The following is a 21,661-nucleotide window of genomic DNA, read 5'->3' on the forward strand; positions in this document are numbered from 1 at the left end:
GAAACTCATTTCTTTAGAAATGCTTGTTGCGTTGTACATTTATCTGCACCTCCAACTAGCCAGGTTGGCTATGTACGGTGTGAAAGAAGTTCAACATAGGTCTCCCGGGCACATTAAACTCGCAATAATGGAGCGCTGCCGTGGCGAGATGTTAACTACCTCGCCTGGTATACAGGAGCCGTGGGTGCGATCCTGAACCTGATGCCTGCTGTATATTTGGAGTTTGCATGTTCTCCCCATGGTCGCGTGGATTTTTCTCCAGGTCCTCCAGTTATTCCCTCCATGTTTAGAATCAACATCAGGCGTTTGGAGTATTCGGCTGCTATAAATTTCCATTTGATGATAAGCCACTTCGTTGAGCTATCGTTTGTCATAGCCAGGTCGCTTTTGAAAAAGTGCTACGCGGCTCAGTGATGCACGTCTTGTCGGGAGACAAAGTCGTGCCTGATGACGGTGGCGGTGATTGTGGTGGCGAGCCCCTACCAGCAACGCGACTTTACACTCCGGCTTCTTTCATACAGGATCATCTCTCAATTGAGCTAATTCAAAACGCTCATCTTTGCTAAAAGACTTAACTTTGCAGTCACACCTAGACACATACCAGTCACATCGCTGCAGACGTAGCAAGATCTGAAATCTCTGCAGCCCTCAAAAACGCTAAGATGCCTGCTAGCAACATCAGCAAAGATGAGCGTTTTGAATTAGCTCAATTGAAAAAGAGGGATGACATTGTTATCCTCTCAGGCGACAAAGGCAATGCCACTGTCATCATGGACAAAATAGAATACAACAAAATTCAAGAACTACTCAACGATGGCAGCTATACAAAAATAAAAAGAGACCCCACCAACAGCCTCGTCACTAAAACCAACAACATAATTTCTGCTTCAACCGCATTAATTGATCAGACCAAACAGTTCTCATTGAAACCTTCTGCAGCCAGGCCACCAAGATTATACGGCTTACCAAAGATACATAAAGAAGATACACCTATTCGTCCCATTGTCTCGACTATCAACTCCCCCACCTACAAACTGGCTCGTTTTTTGTCTGAAATCCTACGGCCTTTCACTGGAAAAACCACCTCTGCGGTACTAAACTCTACCGACCTGGTATCGACAATCAAGGGGATTTCCCTGTCCCCAGACGACCTGCTTGTCAGTTTTGATGTGGTTTCCTTATTTACCAAAGTTCCTGTACCTGACACCATCGCAATCATTGAAGACTTGGTTCATCAAGGACTGAATACTGGGGTACCCCCCCTGGTGAGACACTGCTTAACTAATACATACTTCACCTGGAATGGAACTTTCTACAAGCAAACTGAGGGCACCCCAATGGGCTCCCCCCTATCTCCGGTTGTAGCCAACATTTTCATGGAGAAATTTGAGACTGACGCCATCCAGACTGCCACTCTACACCCGACCTTATGGGAAGAGGTACGTAGATGACACTTTTGTCATCTGGCCACATGGCCGGCCTGCTCTAGACCAATTTCTCGACCACATCAATTCCATACACCCAGCCATCAGATTCACCATGGAAGTCGAAAAAGATGGCAAGCTACCCTTTTTGGATGTCCTAATTAAAAAGAGACCTGATGGTGCAATGAGCCACTCTGTCTACAGGAAAGCCACCCATACGGATGCTTGCCTAAAAACCGTATTCCCACCACCATCCATCCCAGAAGAATTCCCTCATCAAGACTCTATACCATAGAGCCCAATGCATATCCGACCAGGAACACATTGCCAGTGAACTCAAACACATACGCCAAGCTCTTAAGGCTAATGGTTACTCCGACTACACAATCCGCAAAGCCATCACTCCAACCATCAAGTAGGATTCCGTTGAGGAGCCTTTCAAGACCATCACCTTACCCTACATTGCTGGGGTCACAAAAAAGATCTCCAAAATCCTGATAAAACACAAGATCCAGGTCCGATTCAACACAGTACATAAAATCCGTGATCTGGTCCCATCTGTAAAAGATGTGGTTCCAGACATACAGTACCCTGGCGTCTACAAACTAAGTTTCCTCTGTGGTAGCAGTTACATTGGAGAAACCAAACGACATGTCTCGGACCACATCCGTGAACATAAAGCAGACTTGAAACACGGTAGGACAAACACCTCAGCCGTGGCAGATCACTGTTACAATTCAGTGGGCTCATATGATATTGACTTCTCCAAGACAGAGGTTCTCTGCAAGCCATCTGGCTACCATGAGAGATTCGTTCATGAGGCGATCCACATATACAAACACAGAGACAATTTCAACCGAGAAGATGGATTCTGGCTTAGCAATCATTGGAAGGACGTAATAAACCATTTCGGATCTTAACTGATTGTGTTCACGTTTACAGTGACTTTCAGACCGCGTTCCACTCACTGGCATTGTATTCTCCGCAGGGAATGGATTCTTTGCTCCGCTGCATTGACATATCTTGTTTCTTCCTCTTAGTATCTTTCACACGACGGTCAACGGTACAATGTATAATAACAAATAGTATAAAAATGTACATGCTTAATACAATGTACGAAGTAATATATAATATCGTAATTGTATAGTGAATATACAGCAGTTTGATATACATTAGGGTGGGTAGAATAATACATAGTGTAATATTACAATGGTGGTTTATAGCAATACAGTATATAACTTAATGTTGGGTTTGTCTATGGCAGTATATAGTACGGTGTAGACTCGTGTGATGTAAGAGAATAAAGTTTAAATGGAAGCATATTATATTTTTTACGACATAGAATTGTAATGTATTACATACTGTTAGTAACTCAGCTTATTGTAGAGTATATTTAGTATAATGATGATACTATGTAGTTTATACTTTAGTTGTTTACGTGGTGGTTTTAGTTACTGCAGCTACATACTATTAACACTTCTTTTCTTTATTAATGCTACCCCTATCCCCTCCCTGTGATGCTGCTAATCCTGCATAATGCACAGGCATAAGTAGCACTAATCATATACCTGCATTTCCCATATCCCCTCCCTTGGATGCTGCTAATCCTGCATAATGCACGGACATAAGTAGTACTAATCAAATACCTGCATTTCCCATAAATATGCTAAATTCCTCTGATATGCAAATTCTTTTGTCAAGGCGCCCTCCCCCCCCCTTCCAACCCAGCTTATATATATGCTCCAAGCACGTGTGCTGTTTCATTCAGACGCTGTCGCCTCGACAGACCTGGTTTAACCTGAGGACGGCTGCTTGCGTTGTGGCCGAAACGTCGTGAGAATTATTTTATTATGTTTTATTTTTATTATTTTATTACTTCCCTTCTACGTGACTTTACCGAAAGAACCAAGAAGATGAATCCCTGCAGTCACGAAAGCTTTAAATCGAAATCTGCTCCCCCTTTCCGGTTCTGAGACATCTGCAAGTTGCCGGGTGGTAGGTGTCACGTTCACGGCTGAATCTCGGTACGATGGAGCGGCTCAGCGTTAATTCTATTTATAGAGGCGTAGCGCTGCTGTTTTTAAAAGAAGTTGCCCTCACCGCAGAGAACCGTGAGCGGGAATCGAATTCGGGACGCTGGGTTCTAAGTGCAGCGTAGCGCTAACCGCGAGACGACCATCAACAACAACCGCCATTCGCTACGTGCACGTTAAGGCCACGTGAAGCGTCGAACGCCCGCTGGCAGCAGGTCACGGACAGACAGACCCAGGTTGCTACTGGTTGCCTGAATGAGATGACTGGCCGATGCACCACCTGTGCCCCCTATTGTGCTACACCACCGCTCCCACCGACACAAACTCCCTTGGGCTATCATTTGTGATGGCCAGGTGGCTTCTGAGAAAACACATTCCTGCGGAGGGAGCTGGTAGGAACGTTGGCTTGCTCGGTCAATGGCCAGGGTCAATGGCCGACTGTGAGGGCGGGCACAAGCCGGCGTGAGTAGGTTAAACGTTGAGTTGTATAAGGGCACCACGGGGTGACCAGCCCCTCCCCCACCAAGCCCCACCCCTCCCGCCTGCCACCCTCCTCACCCAACCCCTCCCTTCACGACGGACGGACGGAAACAATAATCCCGTGGGCTGGTGGAACCAGTGGGTTCCTACCAGTAAGAAAGCTACATAGCTCAGTGGGGCCTTACCTGGTAAAAATATAGCTTAATAGTTTAGTTCATAGTTTTTCAATAACAATCAGCCGGCGCGTAGCACGTGTCTCCGCGCGAGAAGAAGACGCGAACTTCTTTCGCACCGTACAAAGCCAACCGCGCTGAATCGGAGACGTGAGCCCAGACGAAGATGCAGCAGCGAGCAGCAACAAACCACACGCTTGCACTCTGAGTGCGGCACCACGATGCACCTAGCGACGTCGTTGATTAATGTCTGTAATTAATATCTATGGTGAATCTCTATAATTAATATCGATGATTCGATTCCATGAGAACAGATTCCACAAGAATCGATTCCGCGACTATTTTTGTAAAGCGAAGTATGCGAATCGATTCAAACGTGTTCGTTACGGTATCGTCAGAATCGGTATTGATTCTGTGCCGGAGGAATCTGATGAGCTATAAAGCTCTTTGATCACAGATGTGCCAGTAGGGGGCACGTGGTCATAACGTCACAACAACAAACAATACAAAAACGATAGGAGTGCAAAGGGAAGGATAGCAAACCACTAAAAATAGGTTAAATAAACCATATAAGTTCATACTCTTTGGTTCTTTCGGTAAGAAGTCTCGCTCTCCGTTCTACCCACTACAACTGGCGTCAGAAGTAGCCAAATAGTTATCTGAATCGCTATTATGGAGACGTGAAGAGAAACTCGTACCAGGGCTCCGGAGGAAGAGGAGGACGACTCAACAGCACCGGGGTTGGCAGCCCCGGAGGGGGGAGGAGAAGCGCCGCCGGCCGAGCTGCACACTGCCCGGCCGCCCGGCGGCTCACCACCGTCGGGGAGGGTGCTTCGGGTGGCTCACTCCCGCCTCGCCCAACTCCTGTACGCCGCGGCATCTATCCTCGACGAAATACATCGCGGGTTATAACCACAACAAATATAACCACAATCACTGCGACCATAACCACCATCACAAATATAACCACAACCACCAGCTACATAACCACAAGTATAACCACTACCCCCACAACTATAACCATAACCACCACCTCTTCTTGGTTCTTTCGGTAAAGTCACGTAGAAGGGAAATAATAAAATAATAAAAATATAACATAATAAACAATATTCGCTGCCAAGCCTGGTGGTGCCCATTCAGACACTGTCTTTCCGACAGACCTGTTCTTCACCTGAGGACGGCTGCTTGCGTTGTGGCCGAAACGTCGTGAGAATTATTTTGTTATGTTTTTTTTTATTATTTTATTATGTCCCTTCTACGTGACTTTACCGAAAGAACCAAGAAGATGAATTCCTGCAGTCACGAAAGCTTTAAATCGAAACCATAACCACCACAACCAACATAACCTCAACCACCACAACCATAACCACCAACATAACCACCACAACAACCACAATGATGCTGATACACTCTCACACCACCTACACAACCACTGTATCAAGGCTCTGTCCCTGTGGGTCCCCTTATCTCCTTGTGTCTCCGTGTCTTCCTGTGGGTGAGTGGGTGGGTTGGCGAGAGAGTCGGTGGGTTGGCGAGAGAGTGCGTGGGTGGCAGTGGGTGAACCAATGACTAATTGGGTGAGAGAGTGGGTGGCTGAGTGAGTGGGCGAGTGGCTGAGTGGGTGGCTGAGTGAGTGGGTGAGTGGGTGAGTGAGTGGTTGGGTGAGTGGCTGAGTGGGTGGCCGAGTGGGTGAGTGGGTGGCTGAGTGAGTGGGCGAGTGGCTGAGTGAATGGGTGAGTGGATGAGTGCCAGAGTGGGTGGGTGAATGCCTGCGTGGGTGGGTGAGAATCAGTATATTTTGTGCTGGAGGAATCCGATGAGCTATGAAGCTCTTTTTTCATAGATGCCCAGAGAGTGGGTGAGTGGATGAGAGAGTGCCAGAGTGGGTGGGTGAATGGCTGAGTGGGTGAATGGCTGAGTGAATGAATGAGTGGGTGGGTGAGTGGGAAATGGAATCGAACCTGCACCTCTGCATTGCAAGTCCAGCGAGCTAACGCTCCAACACGTCCAGACCAGCGTGGAAGAGTAGACCAAATACCCCTATATAGCGGCCTCTAGTGGATGCCTTTTCCAGCAGCAGGCGATTAGCCTCCACAACAAACCCGTCCCTCCAGAGATAAAAACACACGGCCGTCTGGGAGTGCCTCTCATCAGCTACGGCTCAACACGAGGGCCACTCTGGGCCGGTTTCCACTGTCAGCGCCTCATCATCATCAGCAGCAGCAGCAGGGCCGGGCTCTGCTTGAAGCAGCGCCGTAAACTCAGCAGGTGTCTAGAACGTGACGGCTGTGGGCCAGGCGCCTCCTCTGCCCCCCCCCCCCCACCACTGCTGCCACTGCTGATGTGTGCACACCGCGCGAGGTTCTCACCTTCAGGCTAAGTCGACCTAGAGGAGGCCCAGCGAGCCGCCGCTTCAGAAGCTTTCGCGACCCACTGACGGTGGCCGTGAGCGGGAAACCAAATCAGCCGCTCGCCACCCACAATCCACAGCGCGCGCCGCCTCCACTCGAGGGGGGAGGGGCATGGGGGCGTGAGGGGGGGGTTCGCGAGGGGGGGCGGGAGGCATGGAGGGTGTCACGAGGGGGGCAGGGGGTGTCACGAGGGGGGACAAGGGGGGAGCTTGGGGGGTTTGCGAGGGGGGAACAGGGGGGCATGGGGAAGGTCGAGAGGGGGAGCAAGGGGGCATGGGAGGGGGTTGCGAGGGGGAGGGGATGGGCGGGGGGGCATGGAGATGGTCCTAAGGGCGGGCAGGGGGGTTAACAGAGGGGGGTATGGGGAGGGTCGAGAGGGAGGGGGGAAGAGGGGTTAGGGGGAGCATGGAGGCGGGGATCACGAATGGGGGACAAGGGGGGTATGGGGGGGTCGCGAGGGGGGTATAGGTGGGAGATGACGTGATTGCTAAGCTCCAGAGTGATTTCAACAAACTACAACATCAGCTAGTTGCTCTTTAACTAGTCCTAAATCCTGCCATACTTCTCACCAGGACTAAAGCGGGAAGTTATTTTCCCCCAATTACATTCCTTAAATAATGATCAAATAGAGCAAGTCAAGATCTATAAGTATCTTGGGGTCATCCTGGATTCATTACTGAATTTTGAAGATCACATTGATTATATTGGGGAAAAAGACAAACATTTAAATTGGTTTTCTATATCGACACAAGCACTGCTTCCCCCCTATGTTCTGTTTGGAATTGATAAAAGCTATACCATACTGCCTCTATTTGATTACTGTGACATCGTGTATAAATCAGCCCCAAGTACTGTACTGAAAAAGCTTGACTCAATGTATCACTTGGCCTTAAGATTTGCATTGAACTGCCCATATAGGACTCACCACTGTGATCTCTACATTTGGTCAAACTTAACATCTCTGAATGTTCGACGGCTTGTGCACCAGATCTTATTTATTCATGATGTACTTACGAAAAAATCCTCAGATTACCTGCTGGATCTCCTCTCTGTTTCAAAGAACACATTTGACCTAAGGTCTACACTCATTTACCAGCTTCATATTCCCTATTGCCGTACATATACTGGAGGAAGGACCTTTGCTATTAATGCCCCCAGGGTTCTGGAATGCTGTTGCCAATAAATTGAAACTTGAGTCACTACCTATGAGATCTTCACTCAAAACTGCTCTGGAGGAGTTGTACACCCCTAGCTGCCAGTGCTATTCAGTGGCCTAAAATAAAATGTTTCGCTCCGGATGATCGCAGCAAAGTATGACCTGTGTTTTGATTTAGTGTGCTGATCTTAAAGGTGCATTGAAAAATTATAATACTCGATTCATGCTCCTGCTGTTGTGGAGTGACTCATGCAGCCAGCTATGGCTGCAGGGTTTTGGTAGTACATGTTGTTTATGTCATTTATTGTGAAAATTCCGTCACAGTTCCTATGATCACTGTTTCATTGCTTTCATGGCTTTATTTTGGTGATTGCGAAAAGTGTATTGGTTTAGCCATATTTGTTTGTTGTAGTACAGAGTTAGACGGATGGCCTTAATCTAAGTTGTCTTGTGGTTGTTGTTGTTTGACTCGCATCCCACTGGGATTTTTGCACACAGCGTTGGTGTACGGTGTTTTTTCTGCAATATTTTGCTGTGTTTTCTTGGATTTTCTATTTGCACTCAGTCACATATTCACTTTAAGATGTTTTTTGTTCATGTTTTTGTTTTTTGTTTGTTGCGGTTGCACCCGATTCAAGAGCCCAATAGCTCACAGGGCTATACCTAATAAATGAACTTGAACTAACCAGGGGGGAGCATGGGGGGTGGTCGTGGGGGGGTCGTGGGGGGGCATGGGGGTTGTGAAGGGGGAGGGGCAGGGAGGGCAAGGGGGAGCATGGGGGGAGGAGCTTAGGTAAGGGGAGGAGCTAATGGCTATTACGTCACGCCGCATCTTGCGCCACGTGCTTCCCCCTGGCAGTTTGGCCGTTCGAGAGGCGCGGACAACCTCTAGAGCAGGTGAGGAGTGGAGCCGAGCTGTGGGTGAGTGGTGGCGGTGGTGGTGTGAGTCTCTAAGTGAGTCTGTGTACGTGTGTGTGGGTCTGTGTGAGTCTGTGTGTAGCGGTGACCCGGGTGCGATTCCCGCTCACGGCCAACACCAGTGATGATCATCTGAACCGTTCCCGGGCCTCCCCCAGGTCGACTCAGTCTCAAATGAGTACCTGGTGCGATGCGTAAACATCGCCACTGGGGAGACAAAGGCGGTCGGGCTTGGTGCTGACCACCCACCGCCTCGTGTACCGTACTGCTGGCTAAGAGCACTTGACCCTACAGCCTGTTAAGGCTCTATGCGGATCGTTGTCTTTGTTGTCCTGTACGAGCAGGAGGAGGAGTGGTGGTGTTAATGTTGGTGGTATTGGTGGTGGTGATGTTAGTGATGGTGGTGTTAGTGGTGGTGTTTGTGGTGTTAATAATAGTGGTGTTAGTGTGGTGGTGTTAGTGGTGGTCGTGTTGGTGGAGTTGATGTTGGTGGTGGTGTTTTTGGGGTTCGTAGTGTTAATGGTAGTGGTGTTAGTGCTGGTGTTAGTTGAGGGGAGCTGTAGTGTAGCGGTTAGTGTGCTGCGTTACGAACCTGGCGACCCGGGTTCGATTTCCACTCACAGCCAGGTAGACTCAACCTCACATGAGTACCTGGTATGATGTGTAAACATTGCCGCTAGGGAGACAAAGGCGGCCAGGCGTGGTGTTGGCCACCCACCCCCTCGTGTGCCATGCCGGCCTTTATAGGTGCTTGCTAACAACACTTGCCCCTACAGTATGTTCAGGCTATATGGGGGATCTTTGTCTTTTTTAGTGGTGGTGGTGTTTGTAGTGGTGTTAATGGTGGTGTTAGTGGTGGTGTTAGTCGCGGTGTTGCTGGTGTCCGAACAAAGGAGCGACGCTCACAACAACGACCTTTGACCTGGGCGGCTAAAATACAGCACGTTGGCACAGTCATTTCAGTCAGTCAACCCTTGGCACCTGGGTCTGACGTGTGACCTGTCAGAGTGAGCCTTCAGCATTTCACGTGGTCTCAAAGTGCACCTGGCCTGGCATTTGCCGCTACTTAGTGGCGAATGGCGGTCGTTGTTGTTTTTGTTGTGTTTTGTGTTATGGGTGAGTGGTGAGGTTGTGAGTCTGTGATGATAATGTGAGTCCATGTTGATGATGAGAGTCCACATTGTGACATGACGCGTGTTTAGACATGATTGTCGTCGCACCCCATCGGTTTTGTGTGACCCTCGCCTCCGTCTCCCGCTCTCCACGCAGAGACCCAGACCGCGCGAGAGACACAGTGAGCTCTGAACACCCTACTCTGCAAGTTGCTACCATGGAGGTACGTGTGGCTCCTCAACTCGTGTGGTAAAATATGGGTGGACGTGTGTTTTCCCCTCTACTTGTGCACCTACCTGTATACCTGCGTGTGCTTCTCCTTGTCCGCCTGAGTGTGTGTACGTCTATCAGAGTGTCTCTCCGATATCCTGTTGGTGTACCTGCCTGTCTACGCGTGAGCATTTACAGCACTGTTATCTATCCACTGATGGATGAAAATGCCTACCTCCCTGAGACCCTGCTACCCCTAAGATGCTGTGATGGAATAATCCACCAAGTGCCGATTTTGTCGCACCATCTCTCTGGTGGCTCTCCTCTCAGATGTGTTTCGTTCCTTGACTGCCGCTCCGTTATTATTCTTGACTATCAGCCATTGTTGTCCCTCCTGGCCATGGCTCGTCATGCCCGAGCCCCAATCACTCCTCTTAACAGTTTGAACAATCCCATTGACCTGCGTGTAACCTCAAAATCCACGCGTCTTTCATTGTAAATCCAAGCATGGCATCTGATATTGGCCAAATAGCTCAATGCTGAGAACCGACAACATCTCGGCAGGACCCTCCTGAATGTGGAGCCCAGGATCTCAGAGATGCTGGCTCAGTGCTCGCCTCCTGCACTTGCTTCAACATCTTAATCAAGCCTATGTGGTGGACCTTTGTCTTTGTGTGTGTGTAGATGGGCCGAGCTGGAGAGGCTCTGAGTAACGACAATTATTTCACCACGTGGAGTGTGCTGTCCTCAGACGGCACCGGCTCCATCTGTACCAAATCGCCGAAAGGTAAGAACAGTAATGAGGGACGTCACAGTGGCCACGGTAAATGGTGGGACATCACGGCGGCCATGTTGCATGGGGGACGTCACAGTGCCTTTGGTGCATGGGAGACTTCATGGTGGTTGTATGGGTGATGTCAAGATAGCCATGTTACATGGGGGACTTAATGGTAATCATGTTGCATTGGAGACTGCATCATGGTGGCCATGTTACATGGGGGGCTTAATGGTAATCATGTTGCATTGGAGACTGCATCATGTTGGCCATGTTACATGGGGGACTTAATGGTAATCATGTTGCATTGGAGACTGCATCATGGTGGCCATGTTACATGGGGGACTTAATGGTAATCATGTTGCATTGGAGACTGCATCATGTTGGCCATGTTACATGGGGGACTTCATGGTGGCCATGTTGCATGGGGATAATTATCTGTGCTCTGGCCTCCGTACTGAAACAACATCAAAGGCTTTCAAGTGTGCTTCTGCGGCCATCTGGAATGCTCTTCCAATATTAGGAAACTACTAGCTATTCACGTTTAAATAATCTAGATTGACAACTAATTTCTATACTCATTTGTTCTTTCGGTAACGTCACGTAGGTAGAAATAAAATAGAACAAATCACGTTTCGATCGCAATACAAGCAATCTTAATCAGGTGGAACAACCACAGCAATAAAAAATGCTGAATTAGGCGAGAGAGCTGCCATGGCAAGAGGTTATATAGGTAAGAAAGGGGGGAGGAGCAAGGGGGGAGAGAGAGAAATGGGGGGGGGGGGGTGTAGAGCAGGGGAAGGGGAGCTGCGTGAGCGCTAGGAGGAGAAGAAGTGAGGCTGGGGGGGGAGTAGGTGGAGCTAGAAGTGGGAAGCTGAGTGTGGGACACGGGGGGAAAGTAAATCGGAAAAATCTACTCGTACCTGGCGGGTATGATGGAAACAACCACAACCAGTTAAGGCTATACCTGGTTAATAACATCCTTCCAATGATTGCTGAATTTGTATCCATCTTCTCAGTTGAAGTTATGTCTATGTTTATATATCCGGATGGCTTCATGAAAAAACCTTTGATAGTTGCCTGAAGGTTTGCAGAGTACCTTGGTCTCGGAAAAAACAATATCATCCGAGCCCACAGCGTTATAACAATGGTCAGCCACGGCAGAGGTATTGGTTCTGCCATGTTTCAGATCTGCCTTGTGACCGCGAACACGGTCCGAGACATGTCGTTTTGTTTCCCCAATGTAACTGCTACCGCAGGTACAATTCAGTTTGTAGACTCCAAGATATTGCATGTCAGGAATGACCTCCTTCATAGATGGGATGAGATCACGGATTTTGTGTATTGTATTGAATCGGACCTGGATCTTGTGTTTGTTTAAGATTTTGGAAATATTTTTGGTAACACCTGCTATGTATGGTAAAGTGATGGTTTTGATTGGCCTCTCAGGGGATTGTTTCTACGTGGTTGGAGAACCAGCTTTGCGAATAATGCAGTCCGAGTACCCATTCATCTTGAGGGCCTGGTGTACGTGTTCCAGTTCATTGGCTAGGTGGTGTTGGTCGGTTTGATGAGAGAATTCTTCTGAGCCGGATGGTGGTGGGAATCAGGTTTAGATAGGAATCTGTGTGGGTGGCTTTTCTGTGGATAGAGTGTCCCAACGAGCCGTCAGGTCTCTTCTCAAACAAAACATCCAGGAATGGCAGCTTACCATCCTTTTCCACTACCATGGTGAATTTGATGGATGGGTGTATGGAATTGATGTTGTTGAAAAATTGATTCAATGCTGGCGGGCCATGTGGCCAAATGACGAAAGTGTCATCTGCGTATCTCTTCCACAAGGAAGGACGTAGGGTGGATGTCTGGATCGCATCAGTTTCAAATTTCTCCATGAAAACATTTGCTATCACTGGTGATAATGGGGAACCCATGGGGGTACCTTTTTTCTTTGTAGAAAGTACCATTCCAGGTGAAGTAAGTGCTGGTTCAGCAGTTCCACTGCTGCATTATATTTTTTACACCTTAAGACGACCGCTTGTGTTGCGATCGAAACGTCATCATTTATTTTATTTTATACCTACGTGACTTTACCGAAAGAACCAAAGAGTAAGTGTTGGTAAGGCAGTGCCTAACCAAAGTTGGTACATCAGGATTCAGTCTATGTTGGACCAAGTCTTCAATTATTGCTAAGTTGTCAGGTACAGGAACCTTGGTGAACAGAGAGACTACATCAAAGCTGACGAGCAAATCATCTGGGGACAGTGAAATGCCCTTGATTAGAAAGACCAAGTGAGCTGAGTTACGTACTGCTGAGGTAGTCTTGCCCGTGAATGGAAGCAACGTCTCAGACAGAAATATGGACAGTTTGTAGGGAGGTGAGTTGATAGTGGAAACGATGGACCGAAGTGGAGTACCTTCTTTATGGATTTTTGGAAGACCATAGAATCTGGGTGGTCTAGTAGCAGAAGGTTTTAGGGAGAGCCGCTTGAATGGTTCAATTAGAGATGTCGAATTGGTAATATTGTTGGTTTTTGTAGCCAGGCAGTTGGTAGGATCGTTGTTGATTTTGGTGTAATTGCCATCATTAAGAAGGTCCTGGTTTGTGTTGCTGTATGTGGTTTTATCCATGATGACAGTAGCATCCCTTGTCGGCTGAGAGGATGACTATGTCCTCTCTCTCTTTCAATTTGACGAGTTCAGAGTGCTCGTCCTTGCTGATGTTACTAATGGGATTCTTAGCATTTTTAAGGATGGTAGCAATTTCAGATATTACCACCTCTGTCGGGATGTGTCCCAAGCCTTTGAGGGCTACACCTACCCGGGCAATTGTGATCCACTGGGATGTGTTTGGGGGTGACAGCAAAATTTAGCCCCCTAGCTAATACCGATTTTAGGCTATCGGAGATCGTGCTGTTACTCTGATTGATAACAGTCTTGTTAACATCTAGCTTTTTAATTTGTGGATCTGGTTTCTTTTTTGACAAATTTTTGAATTTAGCAACAATTTTAACCTTGCATTTTGAGGACATTGTTGTGGCAGAAGAAGCAGGCATGTTATCTACAAGGTTCCAAACAGATGCGGACATTTTATCTGTTAATGTTAAGTATGATTGTAGGAGACATTTGTCTAAATTATCAAGTTCAAGTCTTATCCTCTCTGAGATTAGAGAAAGGCTAGCTCTGAATAAGATCCGTTTAGAGTTGGGAGAAGTGACAGAAGCTGATGTGAGTGTAAATGTGTTCGGTATTACCTTGTTGTCGCGCAATCTCTTCAGAAAGGTGAGAGCCTCGATCATGTCAGCCTTCTTGTCTCGCAGTCTGTTAAAGACTCTAACAGATGCGTGGAACTTATTTGCGTTTAGTTTATTAACCTTCCCCCACACTGTTGATTAGCACCATTGGCTACATGCGGTGCAAAAGAAGTTCAACATACATAGTTGGGATTGGCAAAAACATCCCAATCCTGAAATATTTACCCTATAAATTGCTAAAAATGTTGGTTCACACAGCTGTTGTTGTTATTTTCCTCGTGCCTGCAGAAATCCTGGCTCACTTTGGCCCTTACTTGACTGACCGCGAAAAGCTGGAGCTCGCAGCCATGCAAGAAGTGTGGTACTTTGCGCTCGACAACAAACCCAAGGGATTCAACAGGCATGGATATGATGACGACGAACGTAATTACATTCTGGTGAGGCTCACCACAAAACGACAGCCTTGGGGGCGGTCACAGGGCCCAGAGGTAGTGGGGTTTGTGGCTTCTTGTTATTGCCCCTGAATTACCAACCAGGGCAATGACACACGCACACACCAACGAGCTTCACAATCAGAATGTTTAATCCCGAGTAAAGCCCTTTTAGATAAGAATCAAATTTTCAAGGTAATCTTAGCCAGCAGACAGTATCAAAGCATTCGACAATTACACCCACTCAATCCCTCACCGACCCACTCGCCCACTCACCAACGCACTCACCCGCACACATCTGAATCAGAAGTTTATTTCCCGAGTAAAGCCCGTTGAGCTCAGTAGCTCTTTTTAAGGGTAACTCAGCCAGCAGACATCTGAGCATTCCATATTATGGTAAAATAAAACTTCATAATTACAGCAATTTTTTTTATTACATTCACACTTTTTAAACGTTGTGATTTTAACAATAGTCAATTAAATGATTGTACCTCTTTGTGCAGTTCCGACATGATCACCTCCACTACCGCTATGAGGTGCTCAAGATGATTGGGGAAGGAGGTCAAGGCCAGGTGATCCAGTGCCTTGACCACAAAAGGAACACCTTGGATGCTGTAAAGATCTTAGTGTCACCGTCGAGGTAAGACTTCAGAGACGTGCCATCACGAGTCCGACGTTGTTGTTAAGTCCATTGCCGGGCGATGCAGTGGTGACACTCGTGCTTCACAGCGAGAAGGGGGGGCCTTGGTTCGGCTCCTGACTCGGGCGCCATTGTGTGTGGAGTGTGTACGTTCTACCCGTGTTCTGCATCGGTTCCTTCTGGGTACTCTGGTTTTTCGTCCCTAAAGCTTAAAATACATACACACATAGTGTCAACTGGTATGGGCCAAAACATTCCGTTGCTAAAAGATTACCTCCACATTACAGTAAGTCATCATTTAATGCTGTAGATACATTCCTGAAAAGTTCCGCATTAAGCGAAAAAGCATTGAGCGAAAATAATCTCTCCATAAATAATGTAACAATAAAGTTTGGTGAGATACAATGCACACACTGAGATGATGAGGCCAATAACTGAGGGTATGCTGCCATGTTAGTTTTATCATTCCGAGTACTGTATCATACCGCTCAACGGTGCAGCTCAAAAAAGTATTTTGTTGTCGACTACTCACAAACCACGTTATGATGGGCTTATTCCGTGTTATAATGGGTGCGTATCTTGTTAGAATGGGCGTGGTCCATCTTGTAATGGTCGCGTTTCGTGTTACAACAGGTACATTCTGCATTGTGTAAAAAGTGTGGAAGAACCACGTTATAGCAAAAACGCGTTGTTTTAACACGCGTTTGCATTTAGTTTTCCCGAATGACCAATCTGATTTGAATGGCTATTCACCTTCAAATCCTATTGGGCACCCTACGTCGGCTCCTGCGCCCCGTATGGTACCAATGAGAGTCGAGAATGCTACTTTAGCTCACAATGCTGTCAGACCTGGTGAAAGTATATTTAATTATTTTATTCTGAATAGTATATTCCTCTGGGTATTTCTTAAGCAAGTGTAAGTTATTAATTTGTAGACTTCCTCTGCGCAGCTCCAAGGAAGAAGCATTGCAGAGGATGGAGCTCCAGATAGCTCTGGAACTTCAGAGTGAGGACAGCAATGAAGATTATAACGTCATCAAAGTCCTAAACAGCTTTGATTTCAGGGGACACCACTGCCTTGTCCTGGAGCTGTTGAAGTATGTACCGCGTGTTCCATCTACCCCTCCCCCCACTAATAGCGTGGTCAACTGATTAACTAAACAAACTTTTTTATTTTCCTGGGAAAGTCCACTGACCTATTAGTTATTTTTTGTAAGCGACCTGCCCACACATTATAGCTTAACAAAGTAACTAATCACGTGGAAATGTATAGCAGCCAAATACTATAAATGCATGTTGATTCGAAATGTGTAGGGGAAAACCAGAGGACCTACAGAATAATCCACATGACCACAGGGAGAACATGCAAACTTCAAATGTACATGCGTCAAGTTCGGGATCAAACCCCACGACCTTACCAGGCGGAGTTTTTATCTTCTCCCCATGGATAACCCTCTACCACCTGGCAAAAATTCCAATGAAATCAATTTGTCCAGTGGGCAAATGAGCCAACTGATTTGGTTTATCGGCAAACCAACGACCTGAACCCACACTGAACTATGACTCTAAATATTGGTCGTGAACATGCACGAACAATATTAAGATTATTGTCGTTAGCAGAATCAGCACAGCATTTAAGGAGATGACACTGACACTGTGTTGGTTTTGTTTCTGCTTTTGTCTCTCTCACAGGGAGAGCCTTTATGATGTGATGAGAGAATCGGGGTTCCAGTTAGACATGGAAATGGTGAAAAGCTATACCAGGGGAATCCTCATGTTCCTGTGCCACATCTATTCCAGGAACATAGTTCACGCGGACATCAAGCCAGTGAGTGGACACAGCATTCAGTATGACTTTGTTGCAGAGGTGTATCGTTATTAGGGAATCGTTCCACGGAGAAAACCGGCCACGTTAGTCACAAGGTCGATGCGTTCGCTCTTTCCATCTAACTGGAAGGAGGCAGGGTCATAGTACCCCTGGTGAAGATAATGCCGTATGAATTAAACTGTAGTGTAGAGTCGTGCCGGCAACGTTGATCACAGCGTTACCCCAGTCCTTCGGAGACAGAAACTGGAGCAAATAAAAAGATTTCCTAAGTGTGCCAAACATGTATTTTGACCTGACAGCTGCCCGTTGTCGGCTTCCACACTGCGAATGAAAAACTTCCATCATGGAATCGGCAAGCTCTCATGTGGAGCTTTTGGTCCGTAACCCGTTAAAGGGCACTCTTGCAGCTGTGAGCTCCATACGGCTCTCCTGTCGGAGGAACAACGATCAGTTGTCAATAGGGCTGCCCTCCTTTACTTTGATGGTGCCTCAGAGTGCTTTGAACATGAGCCTCAACTCAAATCTCTATTCTAGACGCAATTGAAAGGGGCAACCCCCAGTAATAGCTGTCAACAAACACCGAATGTTGCACTTGACTGACGCTCGTCGACGGCACTATGCCTCGTTTAATTCCCCTGTTTAGTGTCGGTGGTGGTACGTGATCGTTCCACTGCTGGCTGAATGTTATTGGCATAACCTCTGAGTTTGAATTAATTCTGCCCCTTCTCCTGCAGGAAAATGTTCTTGTCAAGGACACCGTGACCGGCACTGTGAGGGTCACGGACTTTGGCACGAGCTTTTTTGTGGAAAGTCAACGTGAGTGACCCCAACTGGGTGTGTGAGCGTCTGCGTGTAGGTGTCTGTGGGTGTCTTTGTGTATGGGTGTCTTTGTGTCTGTGTGCGAGTATCTGTGTGTAAGTGTTTGTCTGATTGTGTCTGTTTGAGTATCTGAGTGTTTGTACATGTGACTGTTTATGTGTGGTGTGAAGATGTTGTTTAAGAAACAGTGAGTACACAAACACACATATATGTGTTGTTCTTGTGATTGGTGTGCAGCAATGGATGTTGGTGGGACCCTGGAATACAAGGCTCCGGAGCTGTACCTGGGCTACAGCTTGACCTGTGGAGTAGACATGTGGGCGCTGGGTTGCACGGTGGCGGAGTTGGCAACGGGCAGGCAATTATTTCAGTCCGAACGTGACGAAGATCACCTCCCGCGCTGCATTGAGGTATTTCCCACTGGGCGTCCATCTGCTCGTGATCCCCCTCTCTTTCCTTGGAGTCGTGGGTTTTGGGGGTGGCAGGAGTGGGGGTGACCACTTAGTGATCTGGCGAATAGCGGCCGTCGTATGTTGTGTATGTGTGTACACGTGTCCGTCTTGTACGTGTGACGGGAGCGGTAGTGTAGCGATTAGCATGCTGCGCTATAAACTGAGTTTGATGCCAGCTCATGGCCCACACTAGTGATGATTATCTGAACCTGTCCTGGACCTCCCTTAGTCAGACTCAGCCTTAAATGAGTATCTAGAGCAGTGTGTAAAATACCTGGGTCAATGTGGCCCACCACCCCTGTCTCTGTGTGCCATAATGCTGGCCCTCAACAAGCGCTGCTGCTGTTGCTACGCCATACTAACAGCACTTGCCCCTACAGTCAGCTGAGGTTACATGGGTGACCTTTGTCTTTGTCTCAACCATGTGCAGATTCTGGGAATGCCTCCAAGATACATGGTGAACGCAGCTCCCGACAGAAGGCAGTTCTTTGGTGAGTTAAAGGGTGGTGCGAGCGACGGACCGGATTCAGTTTTAAGGAGAGGCCTGTGGCTGTTGTCATTTTTTGGGGGGGAGGGGGAAGGGAATGGCCTCTTTGTATTTTAAATTCCTTGGGTGAGTGGGTGGGTAAATAGGTGTGTGGGCAATTGGGTGGGTATGTGGGTGAGTAGGCGAGTAGGTTGTAGGGTAAGTGGGTGAATTGGTCAGTGGGTAAGCGGGTGGGCGGGTGAGTGGGTGGGTGGGTGGATCGGTGATTGGGTAGGTGCGTAGGTGAGTGAGTGGTTGTGTAGGTGGGAGAGTGGGTGGGTGAGTGGGTTGATAGATGGGTTGGTAAGTGGGTAAGTAGGCGACTTGGTGGTTGCTGACTGCATCTGTCCCCCTGTGCATGGCTCCCGCAGACCATCGAGGGAAGATGTTCTGCCCAGGCAAGAAAAGGGTACCGGGGAGCTTCCCACTTGACAGGGTGCTCAAAAGCCACGACCCGGCGTTTGTGGAATTCGTCAGCTTCTGTCTGCGGTAAGAACCACCCACCACTCCCTCCCCATGAGGATCCCCCCCTCCAATTGATCGGCGATCACTCTCCACCGATCGCCAGGAAAATGTGGAGCTGAGTGGACCTGCTGATGTGCAGTACCACCGGTGTCAAGATTGCCCTCTATGGAGGAGGGGGAGGTCCGTGCAAGATGCTGCTGGCCAATGCGAAGCTCGGGGCATTTTTAAGCTACTGGGCATCTGAGGATTGCCACTGCTCCTGCTGCTTCCGCTGCTGCTGTGCATTCCTGGACCTCTTCGGAGAAGGGAAGGAAGTTCAATGCTCTCACCAAGCTTCTCTCACCACGTGCGGCGCGTGTATCTCCCACGCGTCTCTCAACAGATGGGATCCGGATTGTCGTATGACGCCAGCGCAGGCGCTGGATCACAGGTGGCTCCGGACCGCAGTCACCAGCACCACCAGCAATGCCACCACCACTGCTACTCCTGGCCGTGTACAGTGCTTTGGAGCTGCTGAACGACGGCAACCCACTTTCTGCTTGTCCAATGTTCAAGGCAGTCCATAGAGAGGTGTGGGGCCAAGGCAAATCACAACTCCATGTTCCACATGGAGAAAGTGGCCCAAGTATGGGCATCAAACCTAGGTCCCTCTTTGGCTGTGAGTTCCAGCCCTGCCACCCACAAACTAACACGGAGAGTTCAAATCCCACGTGTACATTCGGTTATATACGGATGTATTTTTATAATTACTTTCTGGGTGAGGACAAATAATGAAGCGGCCATATCTTTGCCATGTAGCCCTTCATCCACTGTGACATTGCCACCCCCCCACCCCCCCCCCCCCCGATGGTGGAGGGAGGGGATGGCTGCGGTCTCTGCTGTAGCAGTAAGTTGGAACGATGTTGTGCGCATATCTTCACAGAGCGGAGCCGGTGCTGCCCCCATTCTCCTCGCTCGCCCAGGCCTCTGAATGGAAGCTGAAGGTTGTGGAGGAAGAGGAGACCCTGGTGGAGGAGCTGGTGGTGCAGGAGGAGGAGACCCTGGTGGAGGAACTGGTGGTGCAGGAGGAGGAGACCTTGGTGGAGTAGCTGGTGGTGCAGGAGGAGGAGACTCTGGTGGAGGAGTTGGTGGTGCAGGAGGAGGAGACCCTGGTGGAGCAGCTGGTGGTGTAGGAGGAGGAGACCCTGGTGGAGGAGCTGGTGGTGCAGGAGGAGGAGACTCTGGTGGAGGAGTTGGTGGTGCAGGAGGAGGAGACCTTGGTGGAGGAGATCGTGGTGGAAGAGATGGTGGTGGAGGAGAAGGAGAAAACAAGGGTAGAGGATCAGGTGGTGGTGATGCAGGAGAAGAGGAAGCCAGGGGGCCTGGCTCGCATGGGGAGAGTCATCCGCTCACTCCTCCGACGCGTACTGCTGTGTGGTGGCCGTTCCACCGCACAGTAAAGATGGTGGTGGTCGTTGATCGGTGTGATCCACGACCACTATCACCACACCCACCGCACACACCCTGCACCCACCCACCCCGTGACACCCACCAACCTCCACACACACCCTGCACCCACCCACCCCGTGACACCCACTACACACCACACTCCACACACACCCTGCACCCACCCCGTGATACCCACCACCCACCACACACCACATACACCCTGCACCCACCCCGTGACACCCACCACACACCACACTCCACACACACCCTGCACCCACCCACCCCGTGACACCCACCACACACCACACACACCCTGCACCCACCCCGTGACACCCACCACACACCACACTCCACACACACCCTGCACCCACCCACCCCGTGACCCCCACCACACACCACACTCCACACAAAGGGTTAAGGGTTTTGAGGGTTAGGTGTTTAAAGGATTAGGGGTGGAGAGATCTATGGGTTTAGAGAATTATTGTTTTAACAGTAAAAGGGTTTAGAGTGTTAGGGGGTTTGGGATTTTTGGGTATTTGGGTTAGGGTTTCAAAGGGTGAGGAGTTAGATGGATAGGGTTTTATGGGTAAATCGGTTTTAAGGGTTGGGGATTTAGAGGATTATAAGTTGAGGGTTTAGAGATGTACAGGGTGAGGGGTTTAGAGGTTTAGGTATTTAGAGGGTTTGGGGTTTAGAGGTTTAGGGGTTGAGAGGGTGAGGGTTTTAAGGGTAAAGGGGTTTAAGATTTTAGCGATGTAGAGGGTGATGAGCTTACAGGGTTAGGGTTTTAGAGGGTTACAGTTTAGAAGGTTATGGGTTCCGATTGTTACAGGGATAGGGTTTTAGAGGGTTACAGTTTATAAGGTTACGTGTTAAGGGTTTAGAGGTTTTGAGGTTTTTAGGGGATCAGCGTCTTCGAGGTGTTTAGGGGTTGAGCGTATTAGGGGTTGAGGATTTTAAGGGTTAGGGGTTTAGAGGGTTGGTGTTTAGAGGGTTAGGGGTGTAGAGGTGTAGGGATTTCGAGGATTCGGAATTTAACGGTAAAGGGGTTTAGAGTGTTAGGGGGTTTGGGGTTTCAGGGTATTTGGGTTTGGGTTTCAAAGGGTGAGGAGTTTAGAAGGATAGGGT

General features: G+C 48.5%; 1 long non-coding RNA gene across 1 annotated transcript; it reads left to right on the forward strand.

The window, feature by feature from the left end:
* Nucleotides 1–18,005: 18,005 nt before the first annotated feature.
* Nucleotides 18,006–19,100, forward strand: LOC133356784 (uncharacterized). The gene is made up of 3 exons (XR_009756896.1): nucleotides 18,006–18,072; nucleotides 18,545–18,605; nucleotides 19,012–19,100. It is a non-coding gene; the product is annotated as an uncharacterized LOC133356784 (long non-coding RNA).
* The last annotated feature ends 2,561 nt before the right edge of the window (nucleotides 19,101–21,661 follow it).

Source organism: Lethenteron reissneri, chromosome 55, assembly GCF_015708825.2.
Source record: "Lethenteron reissneri isolate LAM-NWPU_2019-01 chromosome 55, ASM1570882v1, whole genome shotgun sequence".
NCBI lineage: Eukaryota > Metazoa > Chordata > Hyperoartia > Petromyzontiformes > Petromyzontidae > Lethenteron > Lethenteron reissneri.